Below are 17,251 nucleotides of genomic sequence, written 5' to 3'. Positions count from 1 at the left end.
TCCTGCCGAGGGACGCCTGATCGGTGGGGATTCTCCATAACCTCCGTAATGGCTTTCGACTTTCCTTCTCCTCTGGGTATGTGAGCTTGGAAGAGGTCTAGGCCTGGGAGCGAAACAGAGCCGAACAGAACGCACCCTCCACTGCACTAACAGTAAAATCACTTCTTACCTTTCAATAGCTCGTATTTGAGCTACATTCCTTGTCTTCAAATTGCAATATGAATTTGAAGATCTGTGAAGTAAGAAGGAGATGAGGATACCACACTACTAGTAATGTTTAATGCTACTAACTGCTCGTTAGTACGAGAGCTATATAAACTTCTAAAGGAAGCGTAACTATTCTTTCCTTACATCCTCAAGAAGGAGTTAGCTCAATCAATTCTAACATTTACTACACGTTATTATGAATAAATATTAAAATTTTCCTTCTTGCAAACTATGTGAGTGTCTACCGAAAGTTCGTAGTTACACATAAACAATTCTTCGAAATTTTCGAAGCCAAAGTTATAAAAACAAATTAATATGCGTATGCCGAACCAAAGATCCAGTACTTCCCTGCAAAAGATAGCCCAGAAGATCGATGGCGATGAAATCCAAAAATCAAGTCAGAGGAACTGCAACGTTGTTTACATTCCAAGCGACAGAAAAAATATGAATAGAAAACGGGAATGGTTCCTAATCCTGCCACCCAGGGCAGGACGGTAGATCACCTGACCTACCTGCAGCGTGTGCCGCGAAATTTGAATTTCTGTCGGGGACGACGGAGTCTTAGCTATGTATATATCGGACAGGTAAGTTGATTGTATGAAAAAACCTTTCTGCCAGACTGAAACGGAGAACTTCCTGGAAGAATGATTGACTGGAATCTGGGAGTATGCTTCCTTCAAGTCTATTGTCGGCATAAAACCCTTGTCCCTGACTGCTGCTAGAACTGTCCTTGGGGTCTCCCGTTTTGAATCACATCCTCCTTATGAAAAGATTCAGCAATGACATATCTATAACTGTCCTCCAATCTCTAGTGGCCTCAGGGACAAGGAAAATGCGGCTGTAAAATCCACTTGATGGGGTTAGTACTTGCTCTACAGCTCCCTTCTCAATCATCTTCCTCACTTCTTGCTGAATAAGAATTTCTGAGACCCAAGAATGTAAGAAAGGTGTGGTAATGGTTGTTCCGCCAGGGGTGGAGTAAAGTCGAATGGGATCAAGATAACCCAATCTGAGCACATCAACTGCCCACTGCTCCGCTCCTAATCTCTGCCACACCTCCCAATGACTTCCCAGGCATCGCCCACTGGTGTGACTGACTGGGGAGAGACGTACAGTCTATCATCTTGCACCCCTCCCTCTGCCCCTAATGGCCCTTCCTCTATTGGCTCAATTGTGAAAGGGCCAGAGGCAATTTTCCTTGGAGAAGGTCTTGTCAGCTTAGGGATTAGCCCTCACTACTCTATTCTGTGGTGTTTGTTGTAATTGTCTTATTTAATTAGGACAGTTTCCAGACGATTTTACTAACTACCTGTAGAACTATATATCACTGATATTCATCCTTCTATCAACTACACCTTCTAGTATGTCCTATGGTAACAATTGCAACTCTAAGACATCCCCATTCCAAACAGCTAACTGATAGTCCAAATCTACAGTGCAGGTTAATTTAGACAATGCTGCATCTCTCCTCAACAGAACATTAGCCTATACGTTGGCATTCAAGTTTGTCAAATATGAAAATGCTTTGGATCTAGATTGAGGCAAGCTGATAAAGTTTGCTTCATCAACTAATCTGGTTAACTCTGAAATCTTTGCCACCGCAGTTGACCAAAGGTCTTACCACAAAGCCTTTTGAAAGATAAAGCCATTGATTCCAATGTAGCAGCTTCTTGAAAAGTGAAAGGCATTCCATCTTCGCCTGATCTAACAAGGTTAAGCCAGGTCTTAACCTCACAACATCTAGATTGATCTGTCTTCCTATTAAAGAACAGGTGTCGCAAAATATTTCCTATGTCTCAGCAACGGAGGGGCAAGGAACTTGAATGATCCATTTGATTGCAAAGAATTATCCCTCCCAGAAAGCCATGCATTAACATGCTAAAACACAGACTCTGCGTGACTTGAGTATAGTAGTTCATACAACACTTTTGTATCATTTTTTAGTTCCGATAGAGCTTTAATTCCAGTCGGAGCTACTGGAAGGAGTTTCAGACCTCCTTGAAAGATTACTGAACTGACAAATCAAGTCAATCACCTCCGCATAAGAAGCCAGAAACTCCTGATTCTCTCCTCCTCCTACTTCCAAACCATTCTGTTCAGCCGCTGACAAAGGCAAATCAATCCTATCAGCAAACAAACGTTCATAGGATTGATGGTCAACCAATCCTACGACCATGGCACCAATGTCCTCTGACCGCTGTTGCTGGCTAGTTCTTGAATGGCCACCAGGTGAACACGAACATCTAAACCTTTCACTGCTCCTTGCGCTAGAGCAGAACACTGTCCATTCCTCCAGAATGACGGCTCCCTGGAAGTAAAATATACGTCATTACTGTTTCTACTGCCATCAACAACGGTCATTGGGGATCGTGACCTTGATCTTCTGGTCCCAGGCCAAACCACCTCTTAACCAGTGTGTTCAGCAGGGTTACTAATGCTGCATTACTCAACCTTTTAATTGGAGCATTATCAACTTTCCTTCTCATCTTGAAAGGTCTTACAGGAAAGACTGGAACCTACTCCCCAGCCTTCGAAGATCGATGCATACTCCCTGTTAATTCTCTAAACACCTGTGGTGCATCCCCAAAACATCTTTCTCATCCACGATTGGCACCATACTCCAGCTGCTTCCACCCCAGTCTATGATCCCTTCAGCCGTGATGATGTATCCAAATGACGGCTGCCATTTTGCTTTCCAGCACTAGCAACTATCTGTTGTGCTTTGTTTTTCATAGGGATGAGACAGCCATAGTTTGAAGATGAAGAAGAAATTAATCCTCTCCTCCGGGCATGAGGATCAGCCACAGAGTCCCTCACCCTCTAATGCTGACTGGTGCACAACACTTGACGTCACCAAATCTTGTGATGACACCCAACTAAATGAGGAAAAAGAACAAGAAGAACATATTTATCTTTTCTTTTTGCCTGTCTTATTTATCTTCTCTTCCAAAGCTTGCAATTTCTCCATATAAGCATGCCACAGTCTGAAATCATAGTTACATTCGCCAACACCAAAGATGTGAGTGGAAGTAGGCTGTGGCGTCACCATGCTTGATGGAAGACGCTGCATAGATACTGATGGTATATCCCTGCAGGGGCCGTAAAGTTATTTCCCAAATTCTGTGACGTTGGAATCAAATGTGCTGCTACAGGTGTCATTGTGTTAGCCCCCATAAACTGCAGACCAGGGGGAGGAAGAACATCCATAGACAGATGACCTGGAGGGAAGTGTGACATGACATAGCGAGACAACCACCCATCCAAAGCTGGTACCCCGGATAGGCCTAACGACATCCACATCGCCACCATCCTGTGCATATCAGGGGCTGAAACATACGACAAAGATATTGATGCTCCCCTCTCCCAGCGGGGAAGAAATGAGCATAATTAGCTACAAAACCCCCCCAAAGCCCCCTCCTGATGCATCCAACGATGAATCATTGGAAGAACCTGAAGGGGTATGGGAAGCATCAAATACAGGTGACAAAACATATGGAACAGCATCATGCATAGTCGGAACAAAAGAAGCTGAAGACGCTTGTCCATCCAAAGATGGCAGCATCTCCTTTCTCCTGTATTGATCCTTTCATAAAACTTTCTCCATTGTTCCACCAACCAACAATGACAAATTGAACATTTTCTCTGCACTTACTGCATGTTGGTTGAGGATCCGTAGACACAAAGTTAGAAACCTCGAACAAGGAAACCCACTCACGCCAGGCCATTTCCTTTGTTTCTTGCAAGATCCCAAATAAAGCTTCGTTTGAAACAAAAAACTCCATATCTCACAACTTATACAAACCTACAAACCCAGAGAAAATACTGAAAAGAAAAAACAGGCAAACTAAATGGGCTTGATAGACAATAATCACGTCCTCTCTTAAAGGCGTTAAGGAAGTAACTCATGCGATCACGGGAAGCCCCCCCAAAGCATTTTTTGGGTAGCTCCCACATACGCTGTAATCATGCACAGTTGACAATACTTACTTCCTTGAAATACACAGGTTTTTTTTTTTTCTAAACCAAATTTACAGCTGGTGCTAGAAGAATCCTAATGTTAGGACCAAAGGTTTGTTTCGTATATGAACAAATGTTCAATCAATCAATCAATAACCACAGAAAACAAAGGTTAAAAAAATCTTTAAAGGCAGAACAAAAAATTCTTGTCCTAATCAAATAGGCCCATTCAAAGACTGAATGTTGCATTAAAGATAAGAATAAAAAAAAAAAATCATATTTGAATCTGATATGCCAAACCCCCCAAAATATGTATTTCTCCTCAACGACATCAGTAAATGCACTTACTTGTTGTTCATTAAGATATTGCTGCATTTGATATCACGGTGTAGAAAATTCTTCTTATGACAATAACTAAGGCCGTTAAGGAGTTGTTTCATAATGGAAGCATTGTGCTGCCCTGAGAACTCCACCATGCCAGACTCCAACAGCCCCATGAGATCATGGTCCATATATTCAAACACCAAGTAAAACGATCCCTTGTCCTAAAAAGTGTGCACATTTTAGGATAAATTACATTATCTTGTATGTCACATATGCATTCACATACAATACTTTGGAACAAGTCGTATTTATACATGAACAATACTACAACTCTATACCTACATGTCTGAAATCCACAGCATCCTGTTTGTCAGTCACAATTTCCTTGAGGTTAACGATATTTTTATGGTTCAGTTGCTTAAGAATTTTAATTTCTCTAACTGCAGTTATTGGGAAGCCTTCCTTCTCATTCTCTAGGCGCACCTTTTTCAATGCCACCATCTCATCATCTGCAAATTTCACATTGCATAAATTTATTTCAATCTACAATCTCAATCAATCTAATAGGCATTCCATATCAACTAGAACAATATCAAAATAAAGTAAAACACATCACAGCAAACTTGAACCACAAAATAATGAACACAAACCAGACATCCATAATCTGTATTCAAGAAATACTATGGAACAACATGATTTCACAGTCTCTTCAGCAAATCAATGATACCTTTAACAGTTACCTATAGTAAACAATTTTGGTAGCCCCAGCAGTCAGCTAAGAGCTTGCCCAGCAAATATTTAAGAGTGCCCAGATTGTCAGCAAAAATTTTAAAAAAAATATAAGCTCATGTTCTGACCATTGAGCATTGATTAAGTTTTATTTATTCTAATTACTTGCCTTTTGTATGAATGTATTGATATTACCTAATAAACATACACAGAAAAACAAAATACGTGCTGACAACTGCCAATAATGACATTTATTGTAATAGTTATTTAATCTTAAGAGTTTATTTACTCTTCTACTTATCTAAGAAATTTTATAAACTAAGTGATACATTAAATAAGGCAAGTTAAGCTGACTGACCTTGAAAGGAAAGATCAACTCTCCATATATTTAAATGTTAAACAGCACGGGTAAAGCTGGGCCACTACATATTCAAATATATCAACTTGTTACAGGGTTATTATAAATTCCACTGATAATACTTACATGTGGCAAAAGTCATGGCTATACACAAAAATCAAAATGTCTAAAAAAACATTAAAAATATTAACTTACAAGTTTTACATTTGTTTTCCTTTGATGTGGATAGAAATGAAATTTTTTCATTGCAAGTCACCACTTAAATGCAACATTCACATTTCAAAAAATTTCACTAACACATAAACATAGCGGTAACAGACAGGTAGATAGGTGCATGGGCCTTCCAGCTCATTGGTGGAGCAACAGTCCGATAATCAACTTGTGTGGATATGTTGTAGCGTGAAAAAAGGGGCTGGGAGGAGGGTGCTATGAATTACAATTAGTGTAACTGGTATGTGTAACAACAACATATTCTGCACACATTACTACAAAAATTACACTTGTAACAAAACTCACTACATAGCACTTATAATTGCCCAAATCATTTTTTAGGTAATTCTTGGTAACAAGTGACTTCTCTGAGCTCCAGAAACTGTGAAAACAAAACATTCCTTGGGTCTAAGAGCCAGACATGGAGTTGTAATTAGCAGTGCACCTACTAATAGCTCCAGATTAATCACTCTTTTTCCTGAATACCAGAGAAACCATGTTGAGTAATCAAACTTTTGGAACACTCAGTTGAGGGATATTACTCACCTAATAAGCTACATGTTGAATATATAGCCCAAAGATTTTCTATCATACAAGATGCCATAATGATAAAAGAAGGTAGAGTATTATGAGGAAGAGATCAGGATCCTGATCTCTTCCCAAAGCAGAGGATAACGAGAACAAACCCAACCACCTGCGAGTTAATTGCATCAAAGTTTACAAATGTAAATTGACACATGCAAATAGTTGCCAATAAAAACAAATTTTTTAAAATCAAATTGCATTATTCATAGCTAACAAACCTGAGGTCTTAACAATAGGATAACTTTCCAAGCGCCAGCTGGTAACCGGTTAACACAAAGACTGTAAAGCAAGGAATCTGTGAGATCTGGCAACTCCTCCCCGTACGAGGTGATAGCTGGTCAGAGACCACACACCGGACCTCGTGACGCTTCAGTCTTTTCCCCAACCCAAGAAATATAATAAGAGAGAGAAAGGGGCGGCTGGAGGTGGGCAGTAAAACATTAAGACCTCAGGTTTGTTAGCTATGAAACATACAAATGGGTTAAAAATTTGTCATTTGTTCATATGCAGAACAAACCTTCTGTCTTAACAATAGGATAATCTAAAACTTGGTGAGAGATAGAAGTATCCTAAACTGGCTGGGAGTTAACCCACCTTCTTAGAAAAACAAGTTCTAAAGAAGGTGGCTCCATGCCCGTGAGAAGCTACATAAACTGATATCTAACAACTCAGCCTGTCAGCAACCACATTCCTCTTGCCTGGAATGCATCTGGCAGAGCTCCACTGAGTGTCGATTGCCCACTGGTAAGTAACTTCTCAAATTATTTTTCCTAAGCAAGTAAACTTTTAGTGACCTGTTGCAGTGTGAAGCTATATCAAAAGATTATCAATGGCATGAAACTCTTCAAGGAAACCATACCAGGTGTATCTCCAAAAAAATTCTCAAAACTTACAAATCATGAAGGCATGGCATAGGCTGCAGCTTCCTTGGTCAGGTCTTTAGCTCCTGAAGTAGTTATCTCAGGATATTGGAACATCCCATCATTCAATAAATCTCCAAGTGTCCCATTTAAGAGCAAATAGCTGAGGACAGATCACTGAAACCTTTCCATGCAATACAATGCCTTGTGAGTACAAAATTTTTTTTTTTTTAAAGTCCTTGAGCTTGACAGTCTGATCTAGACTCTGTGACTGAGGCTATTTTATATGTTATCTTATGGGAATCATCTGCAACACTTTAGCCCTTGACCCCTTAAAGTTACAATTTAACAAGGTTCCAACTCATGTAACTCAGTAATTGACTAAAAAAAATTCCACAACCTATAAATAAACTACTAATGAATCCTGATATAAAAAGTGCAATGAAAACTTAAGAGTACCTGAAAATGTGCACAGCTAACCAGGGGCTTAACCATATTTGCCAAGTGTTTGCCAGATGCTTCCCACAACTGGTCACCTGCCACCAAATCACTGTTACCCTTTGATTTTACAAAATTTAAGCTGTCAAACCTACCACAGGGAACTTGCAGCCATTCAGTTCCAAGACAGAGAACAAGAGGAATTTAAGAGTTGTTGGAAAGCAAGAAAAATGATCCAAAAAATAAGGGAGGTGAAGGACATGCATCTAGGTGGAACTGGGAGAAAACCACATGTTGCACAAGGAGGTAACACCTAAGAGGTGTTGCACTGCAAGATTGAAAAAAGGAAGTGGGCATGGAGTTAAACTCATCTGTGATGCCCACATAACACCAAATAAGGTGTACTCAAGGCAATAAGCCCCAGTGGAGAATGTTACCCTTTGAATAATACTGTCTTTTTTATCAAGCTGCAGTCCATAAAGCATAATGTAAAATATTAAGGTCTGTCACTGTGAAAGAAAAAAGTATTGCTTTACAACCTATGACCTAAAAGGAAATTCAAATTTGTACTTACTATTTTTATCTTTTGCTCTTGCTTTATATACCTGCCCATAAGTTCCCTCACCAATCTGGGCAATAATATCGAACACATCTACACAACGTGCGCTCCAATCCTCCAAAGATGTTCTATCCACATGCTTTGCATTCAAAATTTTTGGTCTTGGTAAACTAGCTGGAGTCTTGGATGATTTTGTTCGTGCTGAAGGTGGAGTGCTCATAGCATCATCATCTGGTGAAAGCTCTTCAGCACCCTCTACTACTAAGGAAACTGGAAGCAATTAATTCAACTTTTTCAGTAGCAGGCAAAGTTCTTGATACAATATAACTATTACAGATGGTATTTAGCACTGCAATAATTACCAGTGTTATTCAAACCAATTACCAAATATTTACTGTATTTAAAAAACGTAAAACAAATTACCTGGAGGCATTGGCAGGTCCTTGGTAATACTGATTCTACTTGGCTTATTGACCTCTGGAGGAGTACTTGGAGAAGTTGGCGAATCTATGTCCTCTAAATTGAAGCCTGGAGGCAGAGGTAACCTTGTGAGACTAGTAGGCATGGTAACTTTTTTAAAGTCAATTTTACCCATATCAGGAGTTTGTGAATTACTTGTGGTCTGAAGCTCAGAATGTGAAGAGTGATTTGAGGTTTCCTCCTGGTCAATATGAACAACAGGAATAGCAGCTGGTTCACATTTTGTTGCTACTACTGTAGCCGCTGCGCCATTAGGAATTGCAGCAGCAGCTGCAGGTGGATTTGAAGTGCTACATGCATTAGAACTAGGCGAGGTGCCACCAGCCACTACTTCACCATTTTCTTTACCCTTTTCTGGCTTATCACCCTCTTTAGTCATTAAATGAGCTTTCATACGCTCTCTGTTCTTTCTACTTTTTACAAGTTCTGCAAACAAACTAGTGGAACTCATTTTATTTTCATGAGCTAAACGGTCAACTGCTGCTCGAGGGGGAGAAGCAGCACGTTGAGAGCGACGGGAATGACCTGGAGATCTTTTGTGCCCTCTATCACTTCTTCTTCTATTAGGACTTCGACTCCCACTTCTGGAACGTCTTCGCCTGCAGAAAAATAATTTTCAAAATTATCAAAATGAAGATTATCACTGGTTCTAGCACTCCATTTTACAACTGATCTGCAAATAAAGAAACACATCTGCTAATTAGCAAAAAGAATGAACCCTGCCCTAAAACTTCATTCTTGTTCTAATCAATCTAGCTATCTGTGTTATTTCTCTGTCTCAACAGAACCATGCACCTCTCTTCATTTAAATAATGCTTTATTTAACTCTTACAATCGCCTGTTGACTCTCCATACTATTCACTGAACAACTGTTCCTCTCATTCTTCTAGACTTTCCCTCATCTTTACATACCTCTTACACAACTTGATCAACCAAACACTCAAATGTATCAACACATGCAGCACCATCACACTTGTATTCCCATAACTTCAGGTGCCCTACCATTCTTCAACCCTTGATACATAACCCTTAAATACTCAACTGTCACTAACAATTTTTTTTTATTTCTCAAGATCTACCTTTTTTTCCAATCACCCCTAATTAAACTCTTAAAAGTACTACTCACTTTACTTCTGAGATCCCTTTTCTCTTTGCACTAATGGTGCCACAAGACTTCTTTTTTTTTCTAGAGAACTTACTTGGGTAGACTTACCAACTTAGCCTTATTCAGTTTGTTTTGGCAATTTTCCTGATATCATTCCTTGTCCCACAACTTGCCTATGCTCAACAGATTTGTGATCGGCATACAAAGTAAAAACAATAATAACAATTGGCTAACCTGTTAGGACTGTCTCTGTAATCACCTGTTTCACACCAGGTGGAACTGGAATGTTTAAATTTGTGTTGGATTCTTCATGACCACCCATTAAGATGTGGGGAGGCTGGGTGGGTTTCCACTTTTACAGTAACAGTAGATAAGTATGCAAACAATTTATCATGAAAACTATCATTACTTGGAATGAGTCTTACCTAATGTTAAAGTTACCGACTACCACACTGAATGAGGATGGTGGGTTAGTGCGGCCAGAGAAACAATGTTCAACCAAGTGAACTAAAAGCTTGTTAATGAAGAGAAAAAAGCTTTTCAACATTCCTGCCTGTTGTGTGATCCTTACTGGCAAGTACTGTCACCAAACGCTGGAACCACACAAGGTATAAGGCCTGTATTGAGTCCTGACAGAGGATCCTTATAAGAAAAAACGGACTACATTGTGGAGTACAGTGCCCCAAACTTTTACATGAGAATAGGTTCCAGAACCTGCCGGTGGAAATGCAAAAATCACTCAAAAAAGGCTTATAATGCAAATACCAGTACCCTTTAAACTAAAATGCTTATAACTGCCTGTTTTAACATTTCACTGCTTCATCTGACAGATAAAACAAAAACATAAATTCTGTTATGCTGGCTTCCAGCATGCCTACCTTTAGATTTTGTCAAGGTAACTCTCATAATATACCTGGTTAGAATGACTTGGCAAAAGATCTGTACAGGCAATCCTCGTTTATTGGTGGGGATCCCGTTCCCAAAAGGGGTGCCAAAAACCAAACCGGAAAACCGCCATTACAACCGAAACTTGGCAATTTATTGCACCATAATGGCGCCAGTAACCAGTTATCACCGCCATAAGCACCATTGGTATGTTATGGCGCCAAAAGGCCTTATGGCGTACCATAAGACACCTTATGGTGCCAATAACTGGAACTCATAAATTGCAATTTTATGGCGCTGAACAAGCACCATAAAATAGGATTGCCGATAACCGGGGACTGCCTGTATTCATATTCAAGAGAAATGTTTTTGCTGTGGAGGCAAAATATTAGTCCAAGGAAAGGACACTTTGCATTGCTAACGAGACAGGCGGGAGCGCAATTCAAACTTGCTCATATGCACTGCAGATTAAATGAAAAGTTAAGAGCCGATGCAATGTCTAGAAATTTAGAATCTGGTGATTATCCTCGTCTTTGGATAAACATTCAATCCCTAATTCCCATAAATCAAAAGCTATCACAGAGAGTAGGAGAAGCAGTTGGTGACGAGGCTATCACAAGTGCAGTACGGTCCCCAATTATGCGAGAATTTGGTCGATCCACAGCCTTGCAGAATTGGAAATTCGCTATTTCGAAACACATACCTTATGGGAGGAATAATTCCATTAGGGCCAAGGCAAATAGCAACTTACCTGGTCAAACTTTTTTTATACTAGCCATTTTCAATACTTTCTATGTACTATAATTTAATTTCTTCTAATATGAAATTGTTCTTATGGATAATAAAACATTAAAAAGGTTTTAATAACTTGAAAAAGTTTAAAATTACACACACACAGGATGGTGAAAACTCCCACATGTAAACAATGCCACCATTGGGTGCAAGTGTACTGTGTGATAGTCATTTCCTTTAAAAAAACCTTTTGGATGGAATTTCCTCTACCTATCCTCTGCCAAAAAATCTTCAAACTCCTCTATCTCATCCTCCGTGAAGAGTTCTTCAGCTGGAAGGAAGGCTTTGTGAACCATTTCGGGTACTGGCGGATAATGCGTGTCTTCACTCCTGTAATTCAGGACTGGACTGTATGTGGAGCGATCACTTCAGCATATCATGAATTGCATAAATGATCAAGACACCCAAAGGATGCAGACACCCCCTTACTGATAACATTCAATTTCATTTCGCAGATCATATTACGCCAGGTAACACAAGCGATGCCATAAACAACCTCTATAAATAATGATTTGCCTGGCTGCAATGGTCTTCCTGCATAAGCTTTCAAATTCTGCCATCGATAATCTACATTTTGCTGGCTGTCCTATTTAATGCATGCATGCATAATTCACCAGTTTCTTCCAGACTCCATACTCCTAGTTCATTTAATACCATTAATCAAAAAACAAGCTATAGGATGCAGCTGACCCTGGCAATTACTGCCAAACTGCAATAACTACGATTGCGTCGAAGGTACTCGAGTCGGTTCTTCTGGCGAGACTTCTCCCCTTTCTATACCTCTGACAAACCAGTTCACATTTAAACAAACCTCTCAACGCGACACCTGCATCTATATGCAATTACTGAACTATTAACTATCCTCAGTCTCTCCTGTTTTCCTGTTTTGTAGACATGAGAAAAGCATTTGACAGAGTAAACTACAGTAGGGCCTCAATAATCGCGGGGGATAGGGCCCAGAACCCCCCCTGGATAAGTAAATACCCATGTTATCCTGGTATTACTAGAAATAGTGCTAAAGAGGACACATTTCACTGGGCGACACGGCTTCCTCGCCCAGAAATAGATTTTTCCTACGTCAAAATCCCTTAAACTGCCTACTTTAATAGCTAAACCCATCCAAGACCACTATTCCAATGTTTAAAACCGCCTACTTCTTTAGTTCAAACACCAAATATGTCTTCAACTATCACCTTAAACTAAATTCAAGACAGTTTTAAGAGGTTTTCCTAACGTACACTGTTTTTATGGATGGGAGGGTCCCAGGAGACTCGTCCTTTTTTTGGTGGAGCAGGTTTAAAAAGGAAGAAATTTGCCCAAGGAGTCTACTTTCTTGGGGGACGGAAAAACCTGAAAAAGTATATGAACAATCCAAGTTTATCTTCATTCCAAAATATATCATCTCTTGATTGGAGTCAGCTGGGACTTCTGAAGGTTGATTAACAGGCCCAAGTCTTGGGCTAGAGAAGGGGGGTCTTCCAAAGGCCCTCTACACACTTCTCCAATGGGATCGAAGGAGCCAATCTGCCAGATAAAGAGATGTTGATTCCCATTAGCTGGAGCACTTCACGATGGGGACAAGAACTTGAGTGAAGACTTGAGTAGCCATAGAAAGCTGAGGCATAGAGCTCAAAACTGAAACACTGTTTTGGAATACAAACCTGAGGTACTTCCTGGAGTCCGGATGGATAGGGATGTGGAAGTACGTGCCCTGCACAATGATGGAGATCATCCAATCTCCCTAGCGAATGGATGATAGGACAGCCTGGTTCGTTTCCATCCTGAATTTCGTCTTCTGGATGAAGGAATTCAAGGTGCTGACTTCCAAGACAGGTCTCCAACTCCTGAAGCTTTTGGGGACTATAAAGATGGTAGTACAACCCGACAACAGATGTCTTCACCACCTTTACGGTTTTTTTCCTGAGGGATGAAACTTCTTGGGAGTGGGCCAAAAACCTCTCCAAGCCTACTGAGTAGACAGTCAATGAGATGGACGTATTGACCAAGGACTGAGTGGCCCTCCCTCAGAACTTCTAACCACCCAATTCTTTCTCCTCCATTCCCTTTATGTTTCCCATCATTCCGAAAAAAGAAGTCTGGCTCCTACTGGAGTATGAAGGACAGGGTCCTCACTTCCATGAGGAAGGTTTAGAGGAGGACTTCTTAATGGCCCAAGACAAGAGGTGGACGTTCGAGTGAAGGCCGTGGCAGTAGAAAAAGAGACTGTTTGGCGCATAGTGCAGCCATCTCTCTAGGGCGTCTAGCAGACTGGGCAAGAAGTTCCTGTGTTTACTTCTTATGCATACAACGCCATTTTGTGCACTGTGGCCTAGGGAAACAGGTGTGGCAGTCTTGGGATAAGAAAAGCACTGATTTCTACAAAATGACCCCTTTGCTGGTGTATGGGCACCAAAGCTCCCACTTCTTGGGGACCACCAGAGCAAAAAAAGAGGCCAACTCCTGGGAGCATCTCTTACATCCTTACCAATACAAGATAGGACACCAAGCTAGTCCAAAGCAGAATCCTCAAGTAAAAGTTAAGTCCTTGACCTTATGAACAAGAGCTCCTACTGCCAACTCCAAGAAGCTAAGGACCTCGAAGACCTTGTACAAGGTTCTGTAGTATAAAACATCACTTTGGCTCACGTGAAGGTCAATCTCTCGAGGAATCATTCAGCCTTGAGAAGTCTCCTTGGAGGCAGAAACTCTCAAAGGAGTAGTTTCCCCCATGGTATATGATAAATATCTCCTTTGAGACAGCCTAGAAGGAGGATAACTGAAGGGGGCCTTTGTTTTTTTCTTGCTGCCCTTCCCCGAGAGCCAACTCTACACCTCATTTAAGGCCTTCCTTGCTTAGGAGAAAGCACCATCTTAGGGAGCCTAGTGGAGTCAACAGTCAAGGTTACTCATTAAAAAAGCTGAAGCCGGCAAAGCCAGGACCACTGGCAAGAAGAAATCAGGAAAGGTCACTAATAAAAATCTCAGCAAGGTCACATATGTCTGCTGAAGGAGTGACCTAGTCTACTTCCTCTTCCACATCTAATGAAATCAGGGACAAAGACAAGTCTGCTGAAGGTTGAGGGGCTGAAGGAGCCTTCTTGAGCAGACCCAAAATGCTGTCAAGTTGTCACTGAATAGGGGCCAACGATGGATCCACTACTGCAAAAACCTGATCCTCAAGCAAGAGACTGCAGAAGAGGAGACACAGCTACGGACTCTGGACCCACAAAAGCAGAAGTCAGCACTGGGAGCTTGAAAGCAGACTGGACAGTCTGGTGTCAATGAGCACTCAGATGCTAATAAGAGGCCAGATGCTAACAGGTGCGGTGGGCTGCGCAGACTCTAATGGATACTCGGGCACTTTTGGGCACTTGGAAAATTACAGAAGCTCCAGAGCTTCTGAGCACTTGGATGATAAAGGAAGCTCCAGAGCTGCAGGGAGCTCTGGCGCTCGCGCTCAAGCACAGATAAACGCTTAGAAGCGGCAGATGGACACTCAAACGACAATAGGTTATTGGATGAAGAAGAGCATTTACGAGAGGTAGTGAAATGCTTGGGAGCCAAACATTGGCTCCCTGTAACCTGACATCCATAGAGAAAATTTTCCTAAGGCTCCCAGTTGAAACCTGAGATGCAACAACACGACTGAGGGGATGACTACCCATGGGCTTCCAGCATGGCTCCTCCCAGATTTAGGGAGTATGACAGTGACCTTTGCCAAAGAGAATCAACAGGGCAGACAGCCACCTCCTCAACCAATACTTGACTGAAACTTTTTATTACTCACATTATCCACTTTGTTCGTTAGGACTAAAGCCCTTAAACTGGGCCATAGTGGTCGCGATCAAACTGAACTTCTGATCGAATCTTGATTCGAGACTGTCGATGGCATTGGGGTTGGAAGCGTGGGAGCCAGGTAAAAGAGCAGGTGGTACAGTTGGAGAACTGGGAAAGGGGATCATGGACAAGCAACAGCATAACAGGAATATCAATATTACTAGAAGACTAGCAGAATCCTAGCTAGCTAGTGTCTTACCATCACTCCTAGCAATCATCTTTCTCTTTCTGTTCTTTTCCAATTTGGGTAGATGAGAATTTTAATGGCCTCCAGTTCTTTTCCTCCCAGTCTTTACATATAAAAATTTTAAAAAAATAAAGACAATTCACCAGAACACACTTGCACCCTACAACCCCAGCAAAGGGTATGCGAGTCATACGTCACTTTGATTAACCTCGTACTGCAGCATTGCTGAAATAACAAATACTAGTTACACTTGAGTCAGCCTGTACTATTACTACACCCTAACTGGACACAATAGCATTTCATCTGGATCACTACCAACGAAATCTTCCTGGGAGGGGATTCTAGAAGACTCAAATCTGGCATCAGGGACCAACGGATTTGAGTCTTCGCTATGAATTCTGGGAGTGTTCAATGTCAAAAGAGGAGTGTTTAATGTCAAAAGAAGACCATGAACTTTGCCGAATCTTTTTGCCAATGCCAGAGCAAGCAAGAACAGTCCTGAGGGCCAGATCCCTGTCTGAGGACTCTTGTAAAGGGTCTTAGGGTGTACAAGTCAGGCTCCAGAGAACAGGTCGCATCCCATCAAGGGATCTCAGATCCCTGGAGGGCAAGGCTGTTCGAAGCTTCTTATCAGCCAAGCGAACTCCATGAGGAAGAGAGTCGATGCTTTCAGATGAAGAACTTTTGCCAGATCAGACTGAGACTGAGAGAAGCGTTTCATGGCGAAGAAGATGAGAAAGTTCCGATACCTGCTCAAGAGTAGCTCAGACCAAAGAGATACCCCACCTATGACACCAACCACAAAGACTGGCCATTTCCCCTGATCCACAACTGCAAAGGAGTTCTGAAGGTATCCAAACATCTCTGTAGCTGTGCAACGAGAGAAGCCTCTCGCTTGCAAGAGCTGCTGGATAGTCTCTAGTCATGAAGTGACAGCAATCCACAGACTGGTGGTACCTCACATCAGACAGAACGGAGGGAAAGCTTAAGCCTCAATATTGTCACATAGGTGGCAAAAGGTGTCTTCTACTGGTGCACATGGGTCCTGGACAATAACGCACAATACCAAGAGCTTCCTGTTGTGCCGGGTTTGTGAAGAGGTTCTATTGCCGGAAGGCCCCAAAGGTCGAACAACCTCTCCGCAATGTCTGGATACAGGGACCACCCTGTCCCTATCACCTGGCCCAGGTGACTGTGCTACTCGTGCATCTGCAAAATCAACCTGTGGAGCTGAATGGACACCAGTCTGGCACCACCCCACCCCCCTAATGACATATGCCAATACCATGGTATTGTTGCTCATCAACGCCACAGAGTTCCCACCATTTGATCCTGAACCTCTTGAAGACCAAAGAGAGCTACCTTGAGTTCCAGGTTATTGATGTGGAGGTGTCAGTCATTCTGGTTCCACACAATTGAAACCAGCAACTCTTCCAGGTGTGCACCCAATCTCTCAGTTGATGCATTGAAGAAAAGAATCATTCTGAGAGAGGGGGAGTATGTAGTTATTCCTATTATGAGGTTTCTGTCATCTAGCCACCAGGACAAGCTCTGTCATCTAGTTGAGTTGAATATAAAATTTAAGCCAAAGGCAAGCACTGGGACTATGTCATTCAGCGCTGAAATGGAAATTGACAGTAAATGGTTTTAAAAGGTATAACAGGAGGAAAACCTTGCAGTTGCACTATGAATCAAAAGCCCTGTCAACTAGCCACCAGGCTATGTCCTGTCTCACTTC

The 17,251-nt window shown here is 41.5% G+C and overlaps 2 pseudogenes; one reads left to right on the top strand and one right to left on the bottom strand.

Moving 5' to 3' along the window:
• LOC135206647 (cyclin-dependent kinase 12-like) overlaps window positions 1–17,251 on the top strand; it is a 193,077-nt pseudogene that overhangs the window by 107,481 nt on the left and 68,345 nt on the right.
• Window positions 1–17,251, bottom strand: part of LOC135206646 (cyclin-dependent kinase 12-like) — an 89,376-nt pseudogene that overhangs the window by 19,925 nt on the left and 52,200 nt on the right.

This window comes from Macrobrachium nipponense, chromosome 31, assembly GCF_015104395.2.
Source record: "Macrobrachium nipponense isolate FS-2020 chromosome 31, ASM1510439v2, whole genome shotgun sequence".
In the NCBI taxonomy this organism is placed as follows: domain Eukaryota; kingdom Metazoa; phylum Arthropoda; class Malacostraca; order Decapoda; family Palaemonidae; genus Macrobrachium; species Macrobrachium nipponense.
Note: the sequence above shows the minus strand (reverse complement) of the source record. Positions and strands in the feature narration are given on the sequence as shown.